Source organism: Medicago sativa, chromosome 6, assembly GCF_051527215.1.
Source record: "Medicago sativa cultivar Bolivia chromosome 6, Bolivia_mono, whole genome shotgun sequence".
Classification (NCBI taxonomy): domain Eukaryota; kingdom Viridiplantae; phylum Streptophyta; class Magnoliopsida; order Fabales; family Fabaceae; genus Medicago; species Medicago sativa.
Genome location: NC_140754.1, coordinates 82127514 through 82137550, shown reverse-complemented (window position 1 = coordinate 82137550; position 10037 = coordinate 82127514). Strand labels below are relative to the sequence as shown.

Genomic DNA, 10037 nt, shown 5'->3' with positions numbered 1-10037 from the left:
ACCTTAAGAAGCACAAGGAATGATTCGATTGAGAGGGAGAATCAACGAATCCCTTCCCCGAGGGCCATTCACCCAGGGGGCAACGATATCAACCATCACAAACCATAATGCCCGCGTAACAAGAAAGCCGGAAACCCCAAGGAAGGTCATATGAAATGCGACTAGAAAAACCATCAAAAATATGCAAAGCTCAGAGAACTTGCTTCTATTTAAAGGTTGGACCCACAAAATCATGTATCAAACTAGGCTAATGAACTGGGCCAACAAAATCTGGGGGGAGGGGGGGTAGGGGACTGTTATGAACTGGGCCAATGACCAATTTGGAATAGACCTGATACCGATTTAGGGCTCGAAGTAAAGCAATTCAATATGATTGACAAACCGTAAATCCAACTGGATAACGATTCAGAACAACATATCTTGACCGTCCTATTCAGATCCAATGTCGTAGTACCCTCAAAATGGTAACACATGTCCCTCAGAAACACATGTCCATGTGAAGTTTTGATAAGCAAAAGACCTACCTTTTCCCTATAAATACTATACGCAACATCGGGTCATGTATCTTAAATTGTAACATATTATTAGCCGCATTATCTAAGTCCCTCAATGACTTAAGCGTCGGAGAAAGTGCTAGTACACCCCCTCCCCCTAGTGGAGATGGACCACGGTGGACAACAACCATTATATTCCTCTATACATCGAATCTTCTCCAACAATTCAATCATCTTAGATCAAACAAGATCATATATATACTTTTTAACTTTTCATAAAATTCTAATGTCGTAGAAACATAGTGCAAACATTTTTATATGAATTTAGGAAACATTATTATTTTCAAATTTAACAGTCCAATATAAAGGTACAAATATTATTATGTTATTATATGAATACAACATAAACCTTCAACGCATGTCACATAATGAGGAAAAAACATTTTTGGACAATCTTGTTTAGACTCACAAGGAATTTCAGCTGCATTGTTAAATCAAAAAAGAAATATTACTAAAAGATGATAAAATAGTGTGTATAACATAAACTAGAAAATTTGAAAGTAGTATGAAAAAAGGCATACTTCGTCTAGTTTCAACCAAAAATAGAGAAAGAAAGATGATCAACGAACTAAAAAATATGAGAATTTGAGCCATATTTTATCTCCTTTGATTGTAATGTAAAAGTATTTTCGATCGCTTAATAAGTAAAACTTCATGCTTTTTTAACTTTAATTAAATGGTTTTTAGCACTTAGGAGTTGTAAAAGTCAGTTATAATATTATTAATTAATGCTAATTGTATTAAGTTGTTCATTATTTTCTTTATTAAAATATATTATATATATATATATATATTGTTTATTTATATTTTGTCCTCTTGTATTATATAGGAGGAAATACAAAAAGAGAAACAACAATAAAGAATGATGAATAAAATAGATTCCTAAATAATGCATGGAAGAAGTAATACATATTAAATGTCGAAATTGCATGAGTTGAGAAAAATGTTGTGTTTTCTTGCACAAGAAGAGAACGAGAATTAATGAAAAATGTTGTGTTCTCTTGCGCAAGAAGAGAACGAGAATTAACTAGTTATGGGATGTAGAATTGTCAATGAGGTGAAAATGATAGAATCGAGGAATTCTTTTTTTTTTTTTGCATCCCTACCCTTTACCACCTAAAGAAACAAATGAAAGTAAAATATTATTAAAATTTTTAATAGAGAAAAAACATCTTTACAAGACTAGACAAAAGTATGAGGAAGGATACAAGAAACTGCCTCGTTAAGAATCTTATCAAGAAAACCAAGTAAGATAAAGCTCTATGCCAAAAAGAGTGTAGTTAATACTCCTTCCGTTTCACAATAGTTGTCCTATTTGAGTTTTATACGGTTAGTAAGGAAATTATTAATAGTGTTGATTTTAATGGTAAAATGTATATCATTTAGTAAAACACTCATATTAATTATATTTAGTGAAAGGGTTATCGATTATTGAAAGGCTTAAATGCTCTTTTGGCCCCTTAAGTATTTACTTGATATCGCTTTGGTCTCTTAAGTAATAAAAGGTCCGCTTAGGTCCCTTAACTTTATTTAAAGTAAAGGTTTGGTCCCTTCTATTAATTTAATTCAAAAAAACGTTAAATTTTGGTCCCTTAACTTATTTAATTAGTATTATTTTGGTCCCTAAACTTAACGTGTTTTTGAATTAAATTAACAAATAGGAATAAATTGATACTTTAAATAAAGTTAAGGGACCTAAACGAACCTTTTATTACATATGGGACCAAAGCGATACGAAGTAAATACTTAAGGGACCAATTGAGCATTTAAGCCTTATTGAAATGTAATAAATAAGGGTATGGTGGCCGAAAAACTAGGCTAAATTGCTATTTTTGTCCCTTAACTATTTAATTAGTACCACTTTGCTCCTATAATTAAAATTTGTTCTGTTTTGGTATTTAAGTTTATATCCGTTACACATTTTGGACCTTTCCGTTAGTTTAATTAAAAAAACGTTAGGGTTTGTACAAGTGTCATTTTGTCATTGGCTGGAATTTGTATTCATTTGTTTATGAAAAATAGGAAGAACACCATCAACAACAGCAAGAATAAAACCTAGCAGCAAGAAAACACAATAACAACAAAACCCAAGAACAACAACAATAACAAAAAATCACCACCAACATATTTTCTTCTCATTATTCCACTACAACTTACAACCTCTCACCTTCACTTACCCATATTTTCTTCTTCCTTTTCACGCCTTAATCCTCCTCTTTCATTTTCCTTCCATTCATGAATAACCCATGAACCCCTTCACCTTCAAAACCCATTTATTTTTCCCCCAAATAAATCAATTATTATGATAGAAACAAATTTGAAAAAACGTGAGGGAGAGAAAGAAGATTGGATAATTGGGTTTGTGATTAGTGAGATTAGAATGCTGGTTTGCAAGGGGTTTGATTATGTGAAATTGACTGAATATTTGTTGCTCCATGATGATGGAAGGAATTTTTACAATCTGGGTTTGACGGTTAAAAAGGGATTTGGGATTCATGGATCTAAATTTTGAATACAAGGAGGTATTAGTTGTGTTTTGATCAGATTAGAAGGTTTTGCGTTTGTTTTGATAAGAAGGTGAATTGGATTTATGGTGCTTTTTATGATAGTGGTGTAGTGACGAGATTATGATGCTGAAAAATTTATGAGGATGTTTTTTTCTTCACTTTTATGTTTTGCAGGGTTTTGCTATGAAGGTTGATGAAGGTGATGGTGATGGATTTGTTTTGCTGAGTTTTTCCTTATGAAGGTTGATGAAGATGGATGAGGAAGATGATGAAGAAGTGGAATGAAGGTAATGATCTAACAAACCCTAACGTTTTATGAATTAAACTAACAGAAAGGACCAAAATGTGTAACAAAGATAAACTTAAAATACGAAATAGAACAAATTTTAATTATGTGACCAAAGCTATACTAATTAAATAGTTAAGGGAAGCAAATAGCAATTTAGTCAAAAAAAACTAATAAATGTTGTATTAATATTGCAAAAGGGACAAATAATTTGAGGCGGAATTTTTTAGCAAAGAGGACACCTATTGTGAGACGAAGGAAGTAAAAGACAAAAAACTATTAATGAAATCTGAAAGAAGTGTTTTTACATTTTTTCACAAAGTAGTTCCTAGTACAGTGAGGTAAACTATCCATCCAAATCAAAAAATCATAAAAAAAGGCATATGCTCATTCACAATGAATAACGATAAGGTCAACTTGCATGGGAAATTGCAAAAGGGCACAACAAGAAAGGAAACTGGTAATGTAGTTCTAACTTTGTCTCTAGATTATCTTGAGTTTTGAGTGATGTCTTATATTCTTCGGATAGTTTTAGAGTGCAATATGTCCCGCTAGTCTAGGATTAATCTGTTGGAACAAAATGTGTTTAACATTACTCTTTGAGAGTTTTGATGATAACAAAGTATTAAAAATTGTCAATTGGATAAGCTAATATTTGTTCAAGTGTACAGGACCATAAACAAAAAGGAAGAACAAAAGAGAGCTAAGGAATCAACAAAAAGGAAGTTTGAAGCATCTGAAGAGAAGTGCTCCTGAAGTATAGTGCTCCTGAAGTGATGACGTCATCAGAAGCAAGTTCGTCAGAAGCATCTCATCAGAAGCTGAAGATCACCAGAAGCTGAAGTTCATCAGGAGATGCAAGACTTAAAACTTCAAAGGCTGTTCAATGGATTTAATCTCGTCTAAGCATTGCAGAAGACTGGAAGAGTGAAGCAACAACTATTTTGAAAGGATTTGAAGGCATTAGATGATTGTTCTTTAAAGATCGTTGACAAAGTACAATTGTACGAAGTGTACAACCACTACCTCCACTAATTTGTTTTTGTCTCTGCTACAAGACAAGAAAAACAGCTCTGCCTGCAACAATGTTCCTTCACAATTGGAATGGATTTTAAATTGATCCTTTATAGGACAACAACCATATCAGGAAAAAGATCATTGGTGGTTGATCAAAAGCTTCAAACGACTCTATTTTAATGTGCTGGCAATTCGCAACGTCTCTTTCACACCTCTATATAAAGGAGTGAAGACTTAGAGATTGGCAAGGACTCAACAACAATTTACAAGCGCCAAAACTCTGCTGAAATTGTTCTGCATTCAAAAGTTCACTTAGAATTTCTTTTTCAAAGTTCATATCTTAGAAATTCTAGAGTCTTAAGAGTCTGTATCTGATTTGTATTGTGAACACCACTGATTGTATATCAAGTGTTCAACCTCAAACATTATTCTTTGTAATTCTGTTTGAATAGAAGTCTCTTGCAGTTGTGCTTGAGCATTAGAAGTCTCTTAATTGTGTTCAGGAGCATAGGAAGTCTCTTGCAGTTGTGCTTGCGAAGTTTGAAGTCTCTTACTAAGTTTAGCAGTGAGCAGTTGTAATCAGATATTACATTTTAGTGAACTCTCCTTGGAAGTGCAAGGGGGACATGACTACTTCTGGTTTGTGGAAGGAACCTGTATAATTGCTTTGTGTGTTTCTTCTTTCTCTCTCTCTGTTTTCATCCGCTGCAAGTTAGTCCTGAACATCACTTCAGAAGTAGAACTCTATCTGCTTCTGATCAGTGTTTTTAGCTTAGGAGAAAACGAAGAAAAAGCTAACACAATTTAACCCCCCTTCTTGTGTTTTTCTTACCTTCAATTGGTATGTAGAGCCTTGGTCTGTTGTCTTAACACTTAACAGTGTAACAAAAAAAGATCTGAGAAAAACATGTCTAGTGATACCTCCAGTTCTGGATCTGGGAACAACAATGATGTTCCATATGATTATGGTGACAACAAGAAATCTAACTCTGGGAAAGTTCCTAAGTTCAATGGAGATCCTGAAGATTTCTCTTGGTGAAAAACCAACTTCTATAGCTATGTAATGGGTTTAGATGAAGAACTATGGGACATACTTGAAGATGGTGAAGGTGAGAAAAACACAAGAAGAGTGGGTTGAATTGTGTTGGCTTTTTAAAAACTTTTCTAAGTGTTTTTAAAAACTATTCAGAGTCGGAAGCAAAACAAAGTTTGTTTAGAGTCTGAAACAACATTTTAATGTAGCGGTATAAAATCAAACACACACACACACACACACACACACACACACACACACAGATCAATTATATTGGTTCCTCCCATAAACCGAGAGTAGTCCAGCCCTCTTGCAATTTCAACGGATTTCACTATTATCACACATATTACAAGTTTCTCAAGCGCACTAGCAAGAGACTTCCTTTGCTCAATTACAGACGAAAGAGACTTCTAATGGTCAATCACAATTAAAATAGACTTCTTCAATCTAACTTATTCAGATAAAAGATTGTTTGATTTTTAAACTTAATGTACCATTAGAGGTGTAATACAATGAAGTTTATACGGACCTTGGAGAAGCATTTTTTATGATAGGATCATCAGAAGTTGTTGAATCTTGTTCAGTTCAGATTTTGTTTTATTTTGACTTTCTGTCTTAACTTGGAGTTTATTCTGTTGTTGGTTTTGAGTAGCATGTTGAGAGGTTGGTTGATTTATTACATCCTCTAAGAACGTTTTAAACGCAGCCACATACATAAGCTCTTGTGGTATGGGATTAGATAGAACAAAAGGAAGGTCAAATAATATTGACTTTAAAGGGAAGAATGGAGAGTCAGAAACTATTGTTTAAAAGATGTAGGGTCCTAACATGATTTCATAATGCGAAGGAAGATTCTATTCCTTTTGAGGACAAATATCTCCATATTTTTTATCAGTTCTGACAACTATTTTCTTGTAGCATCCTTGTTAGCATTTTCTTGCTCTCTTCCAGTTTCTTTCATTCTGGGCAAAAAAGCATCCATGAAAAGTCTCAGCTCATCCCATTTGCGATCATTTTCCACATGGCTTTCAATCTGAGATCTCTCATCTAGTAAACTCTTCAACTTATCGTAAATAGCTATACCAAACACCTCAAGTTCAGGGAAATCATAAGTTAGAGGAGGCGATAAGATTATGTTGATGACCATAGAAAATTCTAGGTCGGGATAGGTTAACAAGTGGGGCTATGGTGCTAGTCATATAACAGGATCAAATATAGGTTAGCGGGATGATTGGTTCAGCTAATGAAGTAATAACTTCGGTTTGGGGTTGAGAAAGGGTGGGATCAGATGGTGGTTCAAAATTAGGACCATGGGTTGTGCATCCAATGTTTTCTCAGATGTTGGAACTTCAACTCATGGTTTATCAAAATCAATGAACATAGGGTTTTCAACTGATTTGGGATCAAGAATGGGATAGTCATCAGGTATTTCAACGACGACTACTGCGTCATCATAATCAAATGAAATGAATGAGTGAGAAGGGATTCGAACTTATTGTGTGATCATAATCAGATGAAGTATTAGAATCTGAACTATGAACTAGTAAGGCTATATATGATTCTCCTTTTAAATCTAAGGTGGATATAGGCTCAACACATATATGTGATGGTGCTTTGTGTGGCAAACGTTGAGTAGGTGAGTTTTGGGGGAGTGGGTTGAATCAGAGAGTTTAGTAGGTAAGGTTCATTCGGTGTATTTTGTTGTTGTGGAGAGTGAATCAGGGTAGATGGTTAGGGTTGATCAGAAGTTGTGGGTTAATTAGGTTGGTCAAAAGGCGTTGGTTGGTCATAAGTGGAGGAAAGTTGTGAGGCGTTGGTTTGTCTTGAAACTTGTACTTTCTAGGGTGCAGGACAATTAAGATTATATAATTTGAACCTGTCGGGTCCGTTTGATGGTCAGGATAGAGAGTCAGAATATGATAATTATATCATATCCTACTTTAATCTTTTATTTGATGCACCAATAAGATTGGATAAATTATTCCCTTTTCTAATTCTATCCTGTTACTCCTTTGTAATTTTTATCCTTAGTTTAGGCTAGGTTAGAAATAACATATCCCTACATGATTAGCAATATTACCAATTTCATATTTTACCCTATTGCTTCTCGTATTATCTCTGTATATCTCTCTCATATTCTCTAATGCTCCATCCCTACCTCACATCTTCTCAACCCCCTTTTTGCCTTGGTTCTCTCTCTCTTTTTGCAAATTCAATGTCAACTACAACTATTTTGAATGATATGAATACCCATGGCAATTGTCCCCAAATCAATTGCAGCACGAGATGACCTGATGTTGGAGATTTTTGTGGGGCATCTTGGTTTGCTTTTCGATTTGACATTCACCACAAATCTTACCTTCTTCAATTTTAAGTTTAGGTAAACCTCTGATGGCTTCTTCAGATATAAATTTTTCATACCTTTTAGGTTAAGATGCCCAAGCTTTTGATGCCATAGCTTGACTTCATCTTCTTTAGACATTAAACAAGTTGAAGAATGGACTTTATCTTGAGGAACCCACAAGTAGCAATTGTCTTGGATCTCACACCTCTCATGATGACATCATTTGTCATTTGTAACCAAGCATTCTGACTTAGTGAAGTTGACTTTCAGACCTTGATCACATAATTGACTAATACTTATCAAATTAGCAGTCAATCCTTTCACTAGAAGCACATCATCAAGTCTAGGAACCCCAATGCAAGCAAGCTTTCCTACTTCTTTAATTTCACCATTAGCTCCATCACCAAAAGTGACAAAACTAGTGGAATAAGATTTAATATCAACCAAGTTCTTTTTAACCCCTGTCATATGTCTAGAACATCCACTATCAAAGTACCAGTCTTACCTTGAGGAGGCTCTAAGAGATGTATGAGCTATAAGACTAGTATTAACAACATTAGGTTTCCATTCTGTTTTAGCATGAATCTTCACACGATTAACTTTAGGTTGTGTTGGATGTTTTGGATAGCCATACAATTTATAACAATAAGGTTTTGTATGACCATATCTACCACAATAGTGACATTTTCAAGATACAAATTTGGCTTTAGCTTTGGTTTTCTGAATTAGGACAGGATGTTGAGACAGTTGGTTCAACATTACAAATTTAGTTTTACTTTCAGGAGACACAAGTTTAGCCATGGAGACTCCACCTTGTTTATTTAAGGACTGATAATTAAAATCTACGCTTGTTAAATTTCCAAAACCCTTCCTAACTTGAAGAATCTCATCTAACTTATCAGAACCAGTGTTCATCATTCAAACATATTTGTGGGAGCAATGCATGCTTCCTTTCAAATACGACCTAAGGACTATATAGACAATGGTTAACCTCATGTGCCAAAGATTCTTGGCTCTCCAGATGTTAGATTGCTCCATACCATATATAATCTAAGGACTATATAAACCAAAAACTTATCCTTCCACATGTATTATAGTGGAATAATCTTACTTGAACATGATGTATATGTAAATTAAATGTAACTTAAATCATACTTGAATAAAGAAATTATGCATTATAAAAATCAAATAACTAAGTAAAGGTTCATCTTCAAACTCAATCTTCACATACCTACACCTACCAGTTCTCTACCCAATCCTCAACTATCTCCTCAAATAATCTTCCGAGCACAACATGGCATATTTAAACCACACCAAATTTTTAATATCCACACATCTAATCCCCCCATCATTTCTCCTTTGCCTACTAATCAAATTAATGCATAACAAGATCATAAATGGAAAATGGCTATGAAAGACGAATATGATGCTCTTATTGAAAATAAGACATGGCATTTAGCGCCACATCCTACTAATGCTAATATTATTCGAAGTATGTGGATTTTCAGGCATAAGAAAAAACTAGATAGTTCCTTTGAGAGAGATATAAAGCTCGGTTAGAGGGAAATGCTTCTAATCAACAGACCAGTGTAGATTGTAGTGAAACTTTTAGTCTAGTACTTAAACCAGCAAGTATACAAATGATTCTAAACATTGATTTTAAAATCATGGTGTCTCCATCAATTAGATGAAGAGTGCCTTCTTACATGGTAAATCACTGAAACTGTATACCTGCACCAATCTCCTGGTTTGCTTGATCGTCAACATCCTAATTATGTGTGCTTGATGAAGAAGTCTTTGTATGGCATTAACAAGTCACCTCTTGCTTGGTACCATCATTTTTTTGAATTTGTTGCTACATTGGATTTTTCTCATAGTGTTTGTGATCATTCCTTATTAATCTATCACAATGGCAATGATACAACATACATTCTTCTCTATGTAGATGATATCATTCTTATCACCTCATCAGATACTCTTCGTCAATCCATCATGTCTAAACTCAATTTTGAATTTACCATGAAAGATTGGGTCATCTAAGTTACTTTCTGGGTATCTTAGTTACAAGATATTCATGTTTTATCAAAAAAAAAAAATGATATTCAGGTGGCATTTTCTCTCCCAACATAAATATGTCGAAGAGATAATTGAGAGGGCTGCCATGTCCTCTTGTAAACCAGTTTCTACCTCGTTGGACACAAAAGCAAGACTCAGTGGAATCTCAGGTAACCCGTATCATGATCCCTCTAAATATCAAAGTCTTGCTGGAGCATTGCAATTTTTAACCTTCATGATA

The 10037-nt window shown here is 34.3% G+C and overlaps 2 long non-coding RNA genes across 2 annotated transcripts; one reads left to right on the top strand and one right to left on the bottom strand.

Moving 5' to 3' along the window:
* Positions 1-783: 783 nt before the first annotated feature.
* Positions 784-1203, bottom strand: LOC146917372 (uncharacterized). The gene is made up of 2 exons (XR_015014159.1): positions 1076-1203; positions 784-975 (listed from the first exon to the last, which is right to left on the bottom strand). It is a non-coding gene; the product is annotated as an uncharacterized LOC146917372 (long non-coding RNA).
* Positions 1204-2595: 1392 nt separating this feature from the next.
* Positions 2596-5041, top strand: LOC146917371 (uncharacterized). The gene is made up of 3 exons (XR_015015588.1): positions 2596-3131; positions 3236-3348; positions 4019-5041. It is a non-coding gene; the product is annotated as an uncharacterized LOC146917371 (long non-coding RNA).
* Positions 5042-10037: the final 4996 nt, after the last annotated feature.